Source organism: Sorex fumeus, unplaced genomic scaffold (assembly GCF_029834395.1).
Source record: "Sorex fumeus unplaced genomic scaffold, SorFum_2.1 ptg000037l, whole genome shotgun sequence".
Taxonomy (NCBI): domain Eukaryota; kingdom Metazoa; phylum Chordata; class Mammalia; order Eulipotyphla; family Soricidae; genus Sorex; species Sorex fumeus.
In genome coordinates this window covers 20,877,842-20,896,155 of record NW_026606094.1, presented here as the reverse complement: position 1 = coordinate 20,896,155, position 18,314 = coordinate 20,877,842, and the positions used below count along the sequence as shown (strand labels likewise).

The 18,314-nt window shown below is 35.5% G+C and overlaps 1 protein-coding gene across 2 annotated transcripts in view; it reads right to left on the bottom strand.

Moving 5' to 3' along the window:
- Positions 1-18,314, bottom strand: part of IMMP2L (inner mitochondrial membrane peptidase subunit 2) — a 905,603-nt gene that overhangs the window by 318,787 nt on the left and 568,502 nt on the right. The gene's annotated exons all lie outside the window — the stretch shown is intronic.

Genomic DNA, 18,314 nt, shown 5'->3' with positions numbered 1-18,314 from the left:
CAGTTAGTTATATATGTATTGTTTTAAGAAAATGTAAAAAAAAATCACCACCAAAATGAGTTATATGAAAGTTATTATAGAATTATTCACATTCATAAAGGACATCATCCTACCTAAATCACAAATTGGTATGAAACTACTATTCAAGTATTTGTTATTTTAAATGTATTTGTTATTTTTAAAAAAGTTTTTGTTATTTTAAAACAAATATTTTAAATATTTGTTTTCTTGCAGAGAAGAGGATGTGCTAAAACTATAGATTCCTTCAAAATGAAGTCAATAATTTTATTATTAAATTGAATACTTGTGAAAGAGGACTCATGTAAAATAAGCTGATTAAATATCACTCTAAAATTATAATATTATTGTTTCTTTGTTTCACTTAAAATAAACAGAAAAATTTTACTTAAATCCTCAAAAACAGATGAGATGGATGCTTCGAAATGAAAAATTAGGAAATTAAGTTACATTTAACTTGAAGTTTAAACAGACTGTTGGCACTGGTGTAAGGACAGACTCTAAGTAATGAAATAAAATCAAGTACCCAAAGACAAATTCACACATCTATGGCTAACTAAATTTTGATAAAGGAGATTGGTACAGAAACCAAAGTAAAGAAAGCCTCTTCAACAAATGGTGTTGGAAAAACTGTATAATCACATGCTGAAAAAAGAAGCTGGATCCATATCTCACATCTTACACAAAAGTCAATTCAAAGTGGATCAAAGATCTTGAGATCAGACCAGAATCCATAAAATACATTGAGCAAGACAGGCAGAATGCTACAAGATTTGAACCTCTAAGGTGTTTTCAATAATATGATTTTATTGGCAAAGGCAAGAGAAACCAGAATAAACAAATATGATGACATCGAATTAATTTTTTTGTTATGGCAAATGAATTTGTGTTAAAACAAAAAGACATTCCAAGAATGGGAGAAAATATTCCTACTCAGCACATAGGGTTAACGGCCAAGAGATATAAGACCTTCAGCAAGACCTTGTGTGATCTGAGTGGTTTGACTATAAGACTTCTTAGTTGGTGAGGACTAAGGCCTGTGAATAGTCCCAGGTGTGAGTCTAGCAGGAGCATACTTAGAATGAGGGGTGTAGGCACATCCAAGCTGATCGACCCAATATCCTCTGCAGTGCTAGACTTACAGAAAATTTCACTCCCATGTATCTCTGTTCAGATATCCATAGGTCATAGATACATGAAATAATGTTCAGCCTTGTAAATCACTAACAAACTTCATTTTAAAAGAATGGGATACAGTTCTCATATTACACTGACAAATAATGATAATAAAATTTGTTGCTAAGATAGCACCAGCAATAGCACAGCGGTAGGGTTTTTGCCTTGCATGCAGCCTGATCGGCTGAGCCTGGTTCGATTCCTCTGCCCCTCTCAGAGAGCCCGGCAAGCTACCGAGAGTATCTCGCCTGCAGGACAAAGCCTAGCAAGCTACCCATGGCTTATTCGATATGCCAAACACAGTAACAATAAGCCTCACATGGAGATATTACTGAGCCTGCTCAGGCAAATTAATGAACAGTGGGAGGACAGTGCTACAGTGCTACAGTTGTTAAGATTTAGGACCATGAGTACTTTATACAAAAAGAATATTTTTGTAACATGCCCTTTTGTACATTTTGTATTCTCTTTCACATAAAGGTCACACTTGCAGGAATCTATCCTAATTAAATGATTCTGTATGTGCTCAAAATTTTAGCTATATGTTAAATGTCTATTAAAATATAGCATTGTTGTGGATAATGTCTATTCAAAAAACACATAAGCATAATAAATGGTTAAATACATTATATTCCATTTACATAAGATGCATTTCAGTCATTTAAAATGATTTATTAAAGAATATTTATTTTTGTGGAAAAATTAACAGAAACATAAGTAGAAATGTTATGTATAATGTGATCACATATTTAAAATTTTAGAGAGAAAATATGCATGTGATTATATTTGGAAAAGATCAGGATGTGCAGAATAACATGGGTTGTCTTTTCTGCCTTGCCATAGGGAGCATAGGTTTATTGGGTTGTACCTATTCACATTCACAGTGCTCCTGAGGCACTCCCATTTCTCTGAGTTTATTTGCAGCTTCTTTCTTTGTGCTCTGCTTGCCCAACTGCTCAATCATCTTTATCTCCTAATCAGATTCTGTTAACTTGTAAATACTGCTTTTCTCTTCTCCTATGTCCTTTGCATGATCAATTCAAAGCAATGTACTTTTTGTATGGACACAGGAAGGCAGTTAATGCTATGCTTTTGTAAATTGGGAGTTTAATTGACTCCAAATGATTTCACTCCTGGGTATCTGTTTACCTGGCATAAGCCTCAGTTGCCCTTAGTTTCTAGCACCCCAAAAGCAGGGTCTGGACAAGGGACTGGATGGACCAAGCTGTGAGCTACCCTGGCATCGAAATGGGCCAGGCCTAAGTGCCATAATACTTAACTATAAGTTAAAAGCATGGTCATGGACAAATTCTGTCATGATCCAAAAAGTTACAACTGTATTAAGACCCTGCTAGGGTTAGGAAAGACTAATCTGGCCTGAGCACTGTAGTCTGAGATCTATAGCGAGATATTCCCAGGAAAGCCACCTTACAAGCTTAATGTATCTCTTACTATGTCCATACAAAATAACTAATATTAAGAAGTAGAAATAAAAAAAAAGAAATAAAAAAAAAAAAGAAATAAAAAGAAAAAAAAAAAAAGGGCCTTTTAAGAAGTAGAAATAGGATACTAATTAAGTCATTGAACTAAGGAAAGGAGAAAAACTGGCTGTAGAAGATCAGGAAGGGCTTTCACATGTTGATTGTGCTACTAGAGCTGGGTATGTGGTTGCTACTGCCAAGGTTGGGAGGGAGTTGGAAGAGACCAAGATGGCAAGTCAGAGAGACAAGCTAGGGGAACAGGAGGAAATGGAATGAGGGCTTTGTGCGATTGGAACAGGCGTGTGGGGAGAATGGAATAAACAGCAACTGGTCACCAATCAGTCTGGCCCTTGTTTCCTCCTTTGTCCACCCAAGGCATTGGCCATTCTGGGTGGGGAAGCAGCTTGAGACCCCCAAAGTGAGAGAGAGCTGCGGGATTGCTAGTTGTTTGGTGAATACACAAGAATGGACATCGAACAAAGGTGGGTGGAAGTTGAGTTTCATAAGACACATGTTTGTATTTTTGTTTCTGATTGGTGGATAAGTCATTAAAAGATAACAACTGTTTGTGTAGAGTGTCATTGCTTGGGAAAAACAGCTCCAATATTGGAGTGTGACCTTAATTTGCTACCAAGTTTCTAAACCTAGTATTTATGTGGTACTAAAATTAACAAAATAAAGTGAAAAATAATACTTCCATTTAGAAAACCATATGTGAAGCAGTAATTAAGATGTTGAAAAACTTGAGAAGCATTTATATTTTAAAATGATCGATATTTTCAGATCATGAGACAAAATAGAACATGAAATGTGAGCTATGTATCCAATAAGATCTTATGAATTACTATTACAAATATATCTATAAATTTTAGTATGCCACACATGAATCTAATCAAATTATTCAAAATAAAAATTATTTCTAACATTAATTCCATTGCTGCTTAAAAATCTATATCTGTATTTTAATCATTAGACTACCGAATGCATTATTTTGATGTAAGTAGAGATGATATGAGAGTTATTATAGATTTACATTGTGAAAGTCATTGAACTTCTCTTAATCTAAATTTTCCTGGCCACTTGCCTATCTTCTAGGAAGTATAAAGAATAACGAGGGAAGGATTATGCCTTACTTTAGGGATACAATGTATGCTGGCCAATAAATGCAGACATTTGCATTTAAATTTGTACTTTAGTGTTTTCATTATAAGAAGCACTTTACAATATTTATTTCTGGAGCTTGGATTTTAAGCATTTTGTATTTGATGCCAATGATTTAATTATGCAATATTTCTCCAGAGGCTTGAACAAGATGCCTTAGCATTATATCTAAACCGTGAAGGTCTCAGCAGGTTAATTTGATGTTGAAGAATTTGTCTCTATCCAAACTGGTTGTAGGAAGGGAAACAGGATATAGTAAAGGCTGGGGAAGTTGTCTATAGTGCTTGGTTCTCTAAGATTTCATTTCCCATATTGAAGGAAATTGCTGTTGACTTTATCCTGTGACAAGCTATAGAGCCATGCTTCAGGTTTTGACACCTTTATCACTCGATTTATGCTTTTATGTTTCAAAGAAGCCATGATTTTTATTCTATCTGGAGCACTGAGGAAGTTCTTTGGAAGCAAAAGACACTCAATTATGTTTTGTGGAGTTGAGGTGAGGTGATTAGCAAGTAAGTCCCCCTTTCTATCCCTGACCCTCATACCCAATCTGGTATCACAAAACACTTTAATTCTTTATCTAATCACCCACTCTTCTTCCACTCATGATAAATTCTAGCATCTTCTGTGTATATTTTTTTTGAGACTTCACATAAAGGTACTCAGGGCTTACTTTTTGCTCTGTGCTCAAGTGCCACGCATGGTGAGGCTTGGATGGCCACACAGGAGGCCAGAGATCAACTTCAGGTAGCCCACATGCAATATAAGTGTCCGACCTGCTGTTCTAATTCTCTGGCTCTCTACTTCTGTATATTACATTCAAAAATTCTCGATCAGGACAGGCTATCATAAAATTAATTGCAGAATTCCGAGTCACTTGAGACAACTTCTAAATTTAGACTTTTAAACCAATCCCTCAAAAATATCATGGACTAAAGGAGAGAGAGAACAAAAGGGATTGCCCTGCCACAGAGGCAGGGTGGCATGGGGGGGATGGGGGTGGGAGGGATATTATCCATGGTGGTGGAAAATGGGCACTGGTGGAGGGATGGGTATTTGATCATTGTATAATCAAAACCCAAGCACAAAAAAATTGTAAATCTACAACTGTACCTCATGGTGTTTCACTAATAAAAAAATTCTAAAAAATAAGTAGCAGCTAAAATATATATATAAATATATATATGTATATATATATATAATGGACTGAGCCAGAAAGATAGTATAGCAACTGGCCTTGAATGCAGTTGCTCCAAGTTCCGTCCTCAGCATCACATATGGTCCTTCAAGTGCAAAAGTGATACCTGAACACAGTGCCAGGATTAAAACATGAGCACAGCTGTGTGTGGCCCAGCCTTCCTGCCCTCAAGTATCAGGAACTTTATGGGCATTAATTAAATCACACACATCATATAGGAATATACATCATCTGTTATTGAGGTTAGAAAGAATCAATGTTTGTTAGGTGCCTTACATTGAAGAGGCCTTTTTTACTATTCTAAATGTTGATAATGGACATCAATTTACTTTATAATAAAAATTATTGGTTTTTTTTTCACAATACAGCAAGATAGCAAAAAATACTACCCAACAGAATAATTTAAATTCCTATCAGGGCCCAGTGGATTGCTAAGTGCAAAAAGGGACTGCTTTGCAAGCAGAGACAGCAAATTCAATTCTTGATGCATCCCACATGGTCAGGTTCAGTCCTGGTAGCTCTGCTGTCAGAAATTCTTGGTCTGATGGCAGAGTGTATAATCTTGTATCACCAGAGCCATGCACGTATGAGTAACACAACTAAAGTGAGCAACTGCATATAAGCAACAGAAACTACAAAAACGAACAAATGGGACTACATCAAATTAAAACAGTTCTGGTTTTCAAAAGGAACATGACTGAAAATGCATCCAACTGAATGGGAGTGAATAATCACACTCAACACATCAGATAAAAAGTTAATATTCAAGATGCCCAAGATATAAAGCACTTACAGAGATCAAGAACAACAACAAAAAAAAATTTAAAAGGGAAGATGGACATTTTTCAAGGCTATGTTCTCTCTTAGACACTTAGTTCACTCTTTCTACTGCTACTCCCTTACCCCCTGGAGAAACCTGTATTCTCTCTTGAACATATATTCCACTCTTTCTCTTACCTCATACTCTCTAAGTAAATTTCTTCCAATAATAACTATTTTGCTTCCTCAAATATGGGGAGAAAAAATAGACTCATCTCTAAAAGGATAGCCAATAAAAGCTCATGAAAAAGTACTCATTTCTTATCATGTAAATACCAATTAATATGACAATGAGGTATCATGTCACACCACTACAAGTGGCACATATCAAATAAACTGGGAACAATTTTTTTCTGAGAAGGAATGAATTAAAAAAAAGTGGGCACTTATCCACTTCAAATGAGACTGTTGTCTGGTTCAATCCCTACAGAAAATAGTATGGAGATTTATCAGAAAATTAAGATGAGAGCTACTGTATGATCTAGCACTTCCACTTCTTGGTATCTAACCTCAAGACTTTCAAAATGGCATGCACACATGATTCACTGGAGCACTCAGTGTAATGCTAGGCTATAAAATCAACCCTGGGATCCAAAGACATATGAGTATATTACATAAAATTAAATTACAATAGATATGCACAATGCAACTGTAAAAATGATGAAAGCATGCAATTTACTGCAACTTGGGTAGAGCTGTTAAGTCAAGTCAGAAGAACTTATACCAAATAAACTCACCTACCTGTGGTATATAGAATAACAGGACAAGGGAATGCAAGGTATCAATGGGGATATTTATATTACCATTGACCTCAGATTATATAGACAGGGAAGGAAAGAATAGAGGAGGGAAGTAAGAAAAGATAGATAGATGGGAGGTAACAGGGGCAGAAGCCATAGGTGTGGGATACATACATATATATACATATATAAATATATATATAAAATATATATACATACACAAATATATATACATATGTATATAAACCACTGAGCCAACAACACTGAGACCCAAACTACAATAACTAAACTTAATGTCCTGTTTCAAGGTATCTGTGAAAGTGTTCACAATCACTTATAATTAGAGAAATGCAAATCAGAATAGTATCACACCTGTGAGAATGGTACATATCAAAAACTCTGAAACTATCTAGTGTCTGCCAGGTTGTAGTAAGAAAGAAACTCATCTACTGTTGGTGGAAATTCATCTAGTTCAACATTTATGGAAAGCAATAAAGAATTTCTCAAAAAAAATAGGAATAGAACTCCCATATGATCCAGCAGTACCATTACATGTTATCTATCTCCCAAAAACACACACAAAAAAACATGAATGGGAAATGATATATACGCACACCTATGCTCATCGCAGCCCTTAGTATAATAGCCAAGATATGGAAACAACTAAAATGCTTAACTACAGATGAATGGATCAAGAAATTGTGGTATATATACACAATGGAATACTATGCAGTCTAAGAAAGAACAAAAAACATTTTGTTTTTGCAGCAACGTGGATAGAAGTAGAGGATATGCTGAGGAAAGTCAGTCATAATGAAAGGAACAGATACAGAATGTTCTTTTTCATATTTTTAACTAAAAGAAACACAACAAGGCAGCGACAAAGATCCAATAGCAACTTAATGGGGGAAGTGACACAAACAATTAAATTGGGGGACATATGAAAGTTAGGGAGAGTGCGCTTGAGGAGAGGGAGATGAGTACACTGATGATGCATGTGGTGTTATAATCATGTCCATGAGAAACCATTAGTAATACTGTAAACCAAAAATAAACTGATAAGTTTTTTTTTAAATGTTCCTGTTGGGGACAGAGAGATACTACTGCAGATATGGTGTTTGCCTTGCATGTGGTCAATCCAAGTTTGATTCCTGGAACACAATATGATTCTCCAAGCTCTGACAGAGTGACTCCTGAGCATAAAGGTAGGACTAAGCCCTGAGCTCTGCCAGGTGGGATGCTCCAAGCACCCAAAAGGTAACAAGCACATTTTTAAGTGCTTATTAAGGAGACAGCTGGTGGGTGGGAGGGAATCTGGTGACACTGGTAGAGAGAAGTTGACAGACACTAGAGGTAAGATTGGTGTTAGAAACATTGTAATCTTTCTTCTAGATCTTTCCACATCTACCGTTATTTAATTACTTAGATAATACATATAAAAGCTCTAGCAGAAGGTCTAAAACATTAAAATAGTGAAAAGACTCAGCACATTTTAGACTAATCCTTCTGAAAATAATTCATAAAGGAGATCAATTCAATGGACCCACACCAATTATTATAACCCTTTCCTTATACTTACAGAGAATATTTATTTTAAAAGCATTTAATGAAAAGAATGTTTAGTTTGTTGTACTGGAAGATAAGAAAAGAATTTCAAAGGTTTAGTCAAGTTTTATTAAACAATTAAAGCAACATTAGAACTAAAGAGAAATCATATTGAAAAGTTATGGATTACTTTTATATTAAATGGGTATTATCCACAAAATCAACACAACATTGAACATTTTTCACTGTTTGATTCCATACACTTAGTTAACTATCAGTGTAAATGATTCATTATTTAAATTTGAGGGAGTTTTCATACACTCAAAAATTTTTACTTAGGATAGCATTTGTTTCATTTTTTCCCTCTTGTGGCCCTCTTTGTATTGTGTGGGTTTTTAAAAATGTGATTTGGGTTTATTATTAAAATCTTCACAATGTTATTGTTTCAACAAACTGGCACACTACCGAATGTAGCCTGCCCACATGGCAGAGTCTGGCAAACTCCCCGTGGCATACCCAATATGCCAAATACCAGTAACAATGATGGGTCTCATTCTCCTAAAGAGCCTTGAATATAATCTCAGGGCTAGGATGAAAGAGACGTTACTGGGGCCTGCTCGAGGCAATCGACGAATAACAGGATGATTTGTGTGACTTTGTGATTGTTATTGTTTCAAATACACTTTCAGTGAGTAGATGTGGCTCAGCATTTGTCACTAAGCTTCATTCTCAGTACTACCCCTCTCCATGCATGCATATGTATCACAGTAGATGAAAAATCTTTAACAACGTCTTTTGCTCTGGTAGAGAAACAATAAAATCCTTCAAAGAACCCACAGGATTCTAGTAAGGGGGGTCTAATGATTTCTACATGGCAGTAGAAAGAGGTACATGTTTCAATTTGTCTTCTACATTCCTAATATATGTAAATATATTTCAATAACATTGATGAGTAAAACATAAATTTCAAAGAATGAAACTGGTTTAAAAATAATGTTTTTCCTTGGTTGAAATAGTAGCTTCTTTTGCAAACCACAACACCCCAAAGGAGAGAGAGAACAAAAGGGAATGCCCTGCCACAGAGGCAGGGTGGGATGGGGGAGATAGGGGGTGGGAGGGATACTGGGATCCCTGGTGGTGGGAAATGGGCACTGGTGGAGGGATGGGTATTTGATTATTGTATAATTGAAACCCAAGCACAAAAATCTGTAAGTCTACAACTGTACCTCATGGTGTCTCACTAATAAAAATTAAAAAAAAATAGTAGCTTTATTGTTAGTAAGTAAGATTAGTAAATATGTCAACATAATAGCATATTTTTAGCAAAGCGAATCTTTTTTTTTTGGGGGGGTGGACAGTGGAGGTCACATGTACAATGTCCTGATTATAGAATGCTCACAGTAGTGCTTGGGAGACCAAGAGGCACTGGGATTGAACCTGGAGCTTTACATACAATACAGGCATTTGAGACCTCTGAGCTATCTCCCTGACCTTGAAAGATGTTTTCTTAGATACAGAATGTGTCTTAAGGGACCAGAAGATTGTGGGAATGGTACCATCAGTACATAATGACATATTAAAAACCTTGATAAGAAGTACTGGGATCAGTGTTCTTAGATAGGGTATTTTGTGGGAATGATTTCTCTACATTGGCTGTTTTTTTTTCAATGTATATCCATTCTGAATCAGGATGCTAAGAAGAAACAATAAAATCCTTCAAAGAACCCAAAGGATTCTGGTCAGGGGGGTCTGATGATTTAAGATCATGGCAGCAGAAACAGGTACATGTTTCATTTTGTCTTCTACATTCCTTATATAGGTAAACATATTTCAATAACATTGATGAGTAAAACATAAACTTCAAAGAATGAAACCGGTTTAAAAATAATGTTTTTTTCTTGGTTGAAATAGTAGCTTTATTGTTAGTAACTAAAATTAGTAAAAATATAATAAGGAAAAATGTGACAATGGTCTCAGTTATCAAGTGTTGATTATGAAAAATTAGTTAAGAATATATTGTTATTCTAATATATGTAACTGAAAAGAACTGAAATGGTTTTGTAATTGAGTTTTTAATTCTGAAAAATAAATATTTACACATAACAATAAAAAATCTAAGAAATTTAGCCAATGGTTTAATTTATATCAGTATCTATTAAATCCAGCATTTTCAAAATGTAATCTACTGAAATTAAACAAAATGACAATAATTCCTCATTTTAGGTTGTATGTAAATTAATACACATAGCTCATATAGGAAAAAAACACAGCAAATGTGTAACGCGTGCAATTTGTGTGTATTCTCCCATGCCATATAGAATCATTATATACAAAAAAAACTTCTAAAGACACTTCAAGAATAAAAATTAAATACTCCTGAGGTATTTATTTTCTAAACTTATACTTCACATATTTTATAGGCATAAGTTGTAGTAGAGTGGAATGAATACATAATTAACAAATACAAATATCTCTCTTGAAGTATGCATCTATATTAGAGAACAATTGTATGCATTTACAATAGAACACAATTATATGCATTTACATTTAAGTAGGTAAAATAAAAAAAGTATTAACTGCATTCTAACTTCAGAACCCTAATATTGCAATTACTCTAAGCAGCCTAAAACTTTTTGATTTGACCAGCATGGGAAATACTAGCAACATTTTTGGTAGGTTTTATGAATATACCTACCATTAAGTGTCTGAAATACATATACCATAGTCTGAAATATACATCCATAGTATAGAAATCTGGACTGGAGCTATAGCACAGTTGTAGGATGTTTGCCTTTCGCACAGCTGGCCTGGCCGAGCTGGGTTCGATTCCTCTGCCCCTCTCGGAGAGCCCGGCAAGCTAACGAGAGTATCTCGCCCACATGGCAAAGCTTGGCAAGCTACCCATGATGTATTCAATATGCCAAACACAGTGACAAGAAGTCTCATGATGGAGGCGTTACTGGGCCTACTCGAGCAAATCGATGAACAATGGGAGGACAGTGCAGTGCAGTGCAATACAGAAATCCATTATTATTTTCTATATCAAATAATATCACCAAAAATGAAACATAAAAGATAGACCACGTGCTAATGCAAAGTGATTATTAGTATGTAAGAGCCGAAATGAGGACACTTAACATCTTTCCCCCAGTAGAATGTTATATTATTAGTATCCGAAGTCATGTGGCAAATGTAAATAGTAGAAAAGCCCAAGAGTCAGCCTGCTCTCACAGAGTTAACTCACAGTTTGTCATATTGTTGGTTGTATTGTACGGTAGGAGATGCCAAACGTAGGACAGGAATTTGTCTTGGTAAAAGCAAGAAAACAAAGACAATCTTGACCATTTCACATGTAGACAACATGGAAATGCACCCACTTTTTCTACCATAAGTTCTAACAAACACATACCTGAAATAAGAGATTCAATTTTCACCCTGAATACATACCCAAAGATGAAAATTTTATCAATGCAGATTGTTCCCCAACTGGTGCCATAATGAATGGATTAGAGTCACACAAGTCCCTCAGCATTGTATAACCCATACAATATGGATGGCATGTTTGGGTGTCTTTACTGTAACTTTTTGTGGGGAGATTAAAATCATAAGGGGTAAACTGACATATCAACTCCCAGTCCTTTGATCTCAAAACTACATAGCCATTTGATACTTTTCAAGTTCAGGATTAGAAATAAAGACTCAAATGGGAATTTGGTCTTTTCAAAGGTTGCTCTCATGAAGCAGAAGTGGGGGCTTTTCAACTGAAAAACAGATAGCCCATATTCTATCTCAATGGATATAAGCATGGGAGCATGTCCCCTGAGGTTTGCAAGGTCCTTTCCCTGATATGATCACACTAAGAATTTCAGGGAGCTTACAGGATACTCTTTAACAAGACAAAGAACCATAAACACACTTAATTTTCCTTGAATTGTTTCAAAAAGCTTTTAAATTTCCTCTGATTCAAAAAGAATAGACTTTCCTACAATAAGAAAATCAAAGTTAGCAATGGCAAAATGAAGTTATATTTTTTGCATACTTGATTTTCATGGCCTGAGATTTTATACCCAATTCCATTTTCTTTTTTCCATCACATATATCTGCAGATTAACATGCTCCCTAGTGACTGTAGTGACATGCATTATTAATGTTTCAACTGTGCTACTGGATCCAAAATTTCCTAGTGAAATGAGTTATGTATATGTATAGAAAGAGGTAAGATTCCATATATGCACTGAAAGTACCCTAATTTCTCTAAAATGCTCAATATTCTAGAAAATATTGACAGTGTAGAGGTTAGCGAATGAGTAAATTATGCAGCAGTCTGATTAGTTTCTGTTCTAACCCTTTTGAACTTATTAATTTTTAAAATACAGCACTATTGTCTAGTGGAAGAACTCTCAGGTAGGCACCAATAACTACATACAATTTGTTCCCTTGAAAATGTCAACTTTATGACCCAAAATGTAGAGTAGGTAGTTTTAGCAAATTGTCCTCAGAAAAAAATACATGAGTTTGGGGATTTTACAAAATCAACAGCAACTAGTCATCTTTGAAAACTATCATCATGCATTTTCTCTGCTAGAGAGCTGGGTTGCTAAGCTATCAGATTTTTCTGTACATTTTATTTTCTATTTATATAGCAACAACTTGTTACTATGATAGCTTATTTATCAATACTGGAAACTAAAACATACTGATTAAACTAATCAGTACTGATCATTTAATCATACTGATCTAATTGCTATTCTTAATGGCATACTTTTGTTTTGAGATCTAATATCTTTTTCTCTAGAAGATACCATTACTCGAAGCTACAGAAAGTAGAGTATATGATGAGGTATACATATGATGATGATAGACTGATTTTAGAAAAGGTTTTGAGTGTATATAGGTAAAAGGAGAAAAACTAAGAATGGAAAAACCTTGGATAAGGGATTTAAAAAAATGTGAGTGGTTGGGGATATGACTTAAGTAGGAGAATTTCCGTTAACCATCTCCAAAACCCAGAACTGAATTCCCTGGTAGTAGATGGCCACAGAGCACCTTAACACCTGAGCAATTCCATACCTGAGCACCACTGACAGAGCAAAGAAGTGTATGGCCCACATAGAGGAGCAGAGCATTGCAGAATGGTCTTAGTTCCCTGGTGGGCATAGCCACTGTTTAAAAAATAGTAATTGTGAAAGATTGCATAGAAACACTGGGGACAACAAAAATAAGATGCAGAAGGATATTTTTAGGTGTTAATATGAGATTTTATAAGAGCAAAGCAGTCCACAGAGAGAAATATAACTGACCTAGGTAATTCAGAAGAGAGATAATAATGGGTTCACCAAAGACAGTACAGAAAGTCTTGGGGACAGAAGGCCCTGGAAATGCTAAATTTGGTTTGTAGAAATTTGAGAGGACCTCGGAATCAGGAAAAATGGGCTCTACTGCTGTTACTCAGAATTCTGGCAGTATTCTTTTATGGGAAAGAATAACTGTTAGGTGATCTAGGGAAAGTTTTATATTTTGTAAGAAATTCCAGAAGTCAAAAAGTTCCTACATTGGCAAATGTTCTAAATACTGAAAGGGTCCTTTTCTAAGACATATAATAAATAACTTGAAATCTGATGCATCTTTTCACCAAGCTAACAATTACCTTGTTGCTTATAGTTGATGACACACATATAGCAATAACTATGCAATGTCTTCAGGTTTGTCTTTTGTATATAGACTGAGTATGTGGGGAGGGTGGAAAAGGAATAGTGAACTAGAAGTGACTCAAGGACAGTTGTGAGGGCCATGGTGGTGGTAGTGAAGGGGCAGTAACTTTGTACATTAATACCATAAATATTAGCACTATTGTAACCATATTATCGAAACTACAATTTTAAAAAATGAATACAAAAGGGTTGAAACAGTCGGCATTCCCAATAGCAATGAAGGAGAGTCCCTTTCTCCCCACATCCACACCAATACCAGATGCTTTTGTTCTTTTGGATATGGGACACTCTTTGTGGTGTGAGATGATATCTCATTGTCATTTTGATCTTCATCTCCCTGATGATTAGCGATGAAGAGCATTTTTTCATGTGCCTTTTAGCCATTCGGATGGATATCTTCTTTGAGAAAGTTTCTGTTCATTTCATCGCCCCATTTTCTGATGGGCTTGAGTGACTTCTTTTTGTAGAGTTCAACCAGTATCTTGTATATCCTTGATATCAACCCCTTAACAAATATGGATGATTCTCAAAAAATTAGAAATTGAGCTCCCATTTGACTTCTGGGAATATACTCCATAGAGGTAAAAGAGTATAGTAGAAATGACATCTGTACTTGTATGTTCATTGCTGCACTGTTTAAAATAGCCAAAATCTGGAAAAAACATGAGTGCCCAAGAACAGATGGCTAGTTAAAGAAACTCTGGTACAACTACACAATGGAATACTATGCAACTTTTAGAAAAGATGAAATCATGAAATTTGAGTATAAGTGGATCAACATGGAAAGTATCATGTTAAGTGAAATGAGTCAGAAACAGACATAGAAAGATTGCACTCATCTGTGAAATATAAAGTAACAAATTGGGAGACTAACACCCAATAGTAGAGACCAGGAGGTTTACTCCATGGCTTGGAAGCTGGCCTCACATGTTGGGGTGATAGGCAGCTCAGATAGAGAAGGGAACACCAAGTAAAGGGTGTTTGGAGGACCCGCCGGGTTGGGAGATGGATGTCGAATATAGGCTATAGATCCAACACAATGGCCACTCGATTCCTCTATTGCAAACTACAACACCCAAAAGGAAAGAGAGAACAAAAGGGATTGCCTTGCCACAGAGGCAGGGTGGGGAGGGGTGGACAGGGTGGACAGGGTGGTGAGAGGGTTACTGGGATCATTGGTGGTGGAGAATGGGCACTGGTGGAGAGATGGATACTCTATCATTGAAACTCAAGTCTGAAAGTTTGTAAGTATGTAACTGTGCCTTAGAGTGATTCACTAATAAAAAAAGGAAATAAATACAGAAATAAAATACTGACTATTTGAAATGGCAATTTTTCAGATTTACCCCTCTTCTATCATTATTCTAGTATACACTTTTTTTAGATACTTATTATTCTAGCCCATAAAATGTTATTCCAAACAACGGGAACTCGCTTAAAACGGAACATACGTTGTCAGCCCACATGTGTTGTTTCTTATAGGAAGCCACTTTGATTTTAGGTGGAGAGACATTGATTAATGTGAGAAAGCTCGCCAGCTTTTCTGAGCATCAGTCCTCTAATTCCGTCCGAGCACAAAATGGACTCTAATCTCTACAGCTGTCATGTTCATGCTCCTCGAGCCACTGTGCGTTGCACAGGCTCTGAAGCCATTCCACAGCTCAGACATGATCAACAGCTTCCCTCAAAACCAGAACAGAAGTGAGAGATTAAGTCAGAATGGGAGCAAACCCTTATCTTCTCTTTAGAAGAAATTCATAGGGGGGCTAATTTCCATATGGTTCCCACAGCTGAAGCTTAATGAGTCTCTTCCTAGACACAGGTATAACCATTAGTAATCCCCAAATACTTCTACAATGGAGTACAAGGCCAAATAGAATTAAGGGAAATAATCTCCAACTGGTTTTACATGCCTGTGGGTTAAATGCATGAAGGCAGCCTTGATTTAAATAAGCACAGATTCTGCGAAACATATGCTCACCGCCCACCATTCTTCATCTGAATGGTAAAATCTTAGGAGTTTCCTTCACGGTAGCATGGGAGATTTGCCAAGAGACATGAGTGCAAATATCAGTGATTAAGAAAGCACGCCACTATATAAAGTTTTCAGGGATCCAATCCACTTTAGTGTGGTATATAGAAAATGGTTTCAAGCTGTAGATTGACCGGTGGAGAGGTGTTTTAATTTTTATATTAAAAATATGAAATAGCATTGTTAACTGCTATTTCAAACATATGCAATTTAAGCCTACTTTCTCCCTAAAATAAAATGCTTTTCTTGAAATGATATTTTAAAAAATCACCAAAATATTTTTTACAAAAATCCTCTATTCAAGTTTCATTTAAAGATGTGTGGCGCCAAAGCCTTGCTACCTTTTTTTACACTTTTTATCAATCCTTTTCCTTCCCTGCCATCTGCTTGCTTTTCTTTTTTCAGAACAATGCCCAGCCCTCCTTGCTGTTGACTGGCACAAGTTACCTTCCTTTAATTCATCATAGTATAATCCATGAAATGGCAGTTTCTTTTCCTATCCTTTACAAAGATATTGTTTGACATCAACATCTCCCGATCTTACTGCTATCTCATCTTTCAATTAGGTAAAGTGGACATTTGGTTTCTGACCCTCTGCTCATCCCTGCAATACTATTTTATGTTGACATTTAAATAAAATTTTCTGAACACCTCTTTTTACAATTGTCATGTTCTACATTCTTACTATTCCAGACTTCAAAAATGTAGTCACAACAATGAGCAGTCTCATTCAAATATTCCAGGGAATCATATTTATTTTATTAACCCTTATATATAAATACCTATCTACACATAGTTGGTGATTTAAACACAAAATCAATATCCCACTGTAAAATTAGTTACAGATTTGAAAAGGTAGTATCATTTAATTAAAGAAAAAGCAAGGAAAGAGAACTCGAGGGTTTTAATTCTACAGAATTAAGAAGACAAAAATGTAAGGGATATGTCCATATCTGAGTCTCTAATAGTAGCTTTCAAACTATATCACAACCTTTCTAAATTAAAACCTCATTTTTAATTAGTTCCCAACAATCCAATCTCACCACTTTCAAGTCAATGACTCTACTGTTTAGAATGCAAACTATATCATTGCTGTGGCTTTTTACTTGACCTCCTGCCTATTAACAAAGAGACTTAATTAATTATTTGCTGTTTTGAATGACTATTGCATTTCACCTCCACCTTTCTTTAAGTGTTAAAAGCCTCAATTGCTTTATCACCTTAACCTTAACTTAGGACAATGTTGCATGCAGCATTTCTAAAATGCTGCTAAAATGTTGCTTAATAAGGCATCTTGATCTAGAAAACTAATTTTCAGGACCATATCTTGTCTACTGCTAGAGTCAGCTGAAGCAACACATTGACCTGGTGACACATTGTCCTTCAAGAGTCACTTCGTTATGAATGGTAGGTTTGGGACTGGGTGATTTGCTTGATGCAGGTGACCAGACACACTGGCACTGCATTGTGTTATACAGTCACAGTTAGTGAAACAACACTTTCATTACCATTTCACTAAATGCAAAACTGGAATGCTTTCTGTATAAATTGAAAGCATGGTAACTTACTTATGCATTGATAAACCTTAAGATTTTCCCACATGCTTCTAGTTTCAAAAAACTCATTAATACCAGAGCATATATAAATACTGAGACAGAAACCATTGCACAAAAATAACTTCAAAGCTAAGGTATAATGGCTTTTGTAAAATGCATGTGCAGTAAAACTGACACCAGTAAAGGTCCAAATGTGAAAAATTAGCCATAAAGCCAAAAGATAATTAGGAATTTTCAAAAATCCTCTTACTAGGGCTGAAGATATAATAAAGTGGGAAGGGTACTTGCTTTGCATGAAGTCAACCTAAATTCAATCCCTGGCATCCCATATGGTTCCCTGTGCACCTGTAGGAGTAATTCTTAGGTGCAGAGTCAGGAGTAATCCCTGAACAATGTCAGGTGTGGCCGAAAAACAAAAAAGAAGCAAAAAACTTCTTCATTTGAATTCCTTTAGCACTTATATTATCTAACATTTTTAGAGGTTCCATTGCTACATATTTAACTTGTTATAGGTTAGATCTTTTTCCACAAATAGACGAGGGTATCTCAATGTTACAATTATTTTAATATTTTTATTATATTCAACTAAGCTAATGGTGCTTTAAAAACAAGTAACATATTTAATAATAATTAGGGCACAAGAGCTATAATAAGATATTATTAGGTTTCTCATATAAATAGGGTAATACTGTATTAGTCCTACTATCAGGACTATCAAACCCACCATTATGTTTTCAAAGTTTACCCTTGATATCACGTGAATCTGAATTACATTTATTTATTTCTTTTCACAGACACATAGAGAAATCTCCACATGAAAATTCTGTGAAATTTATCGTATCGAATTTAAAGATGATTTACTGAACTAAGGTTTGGC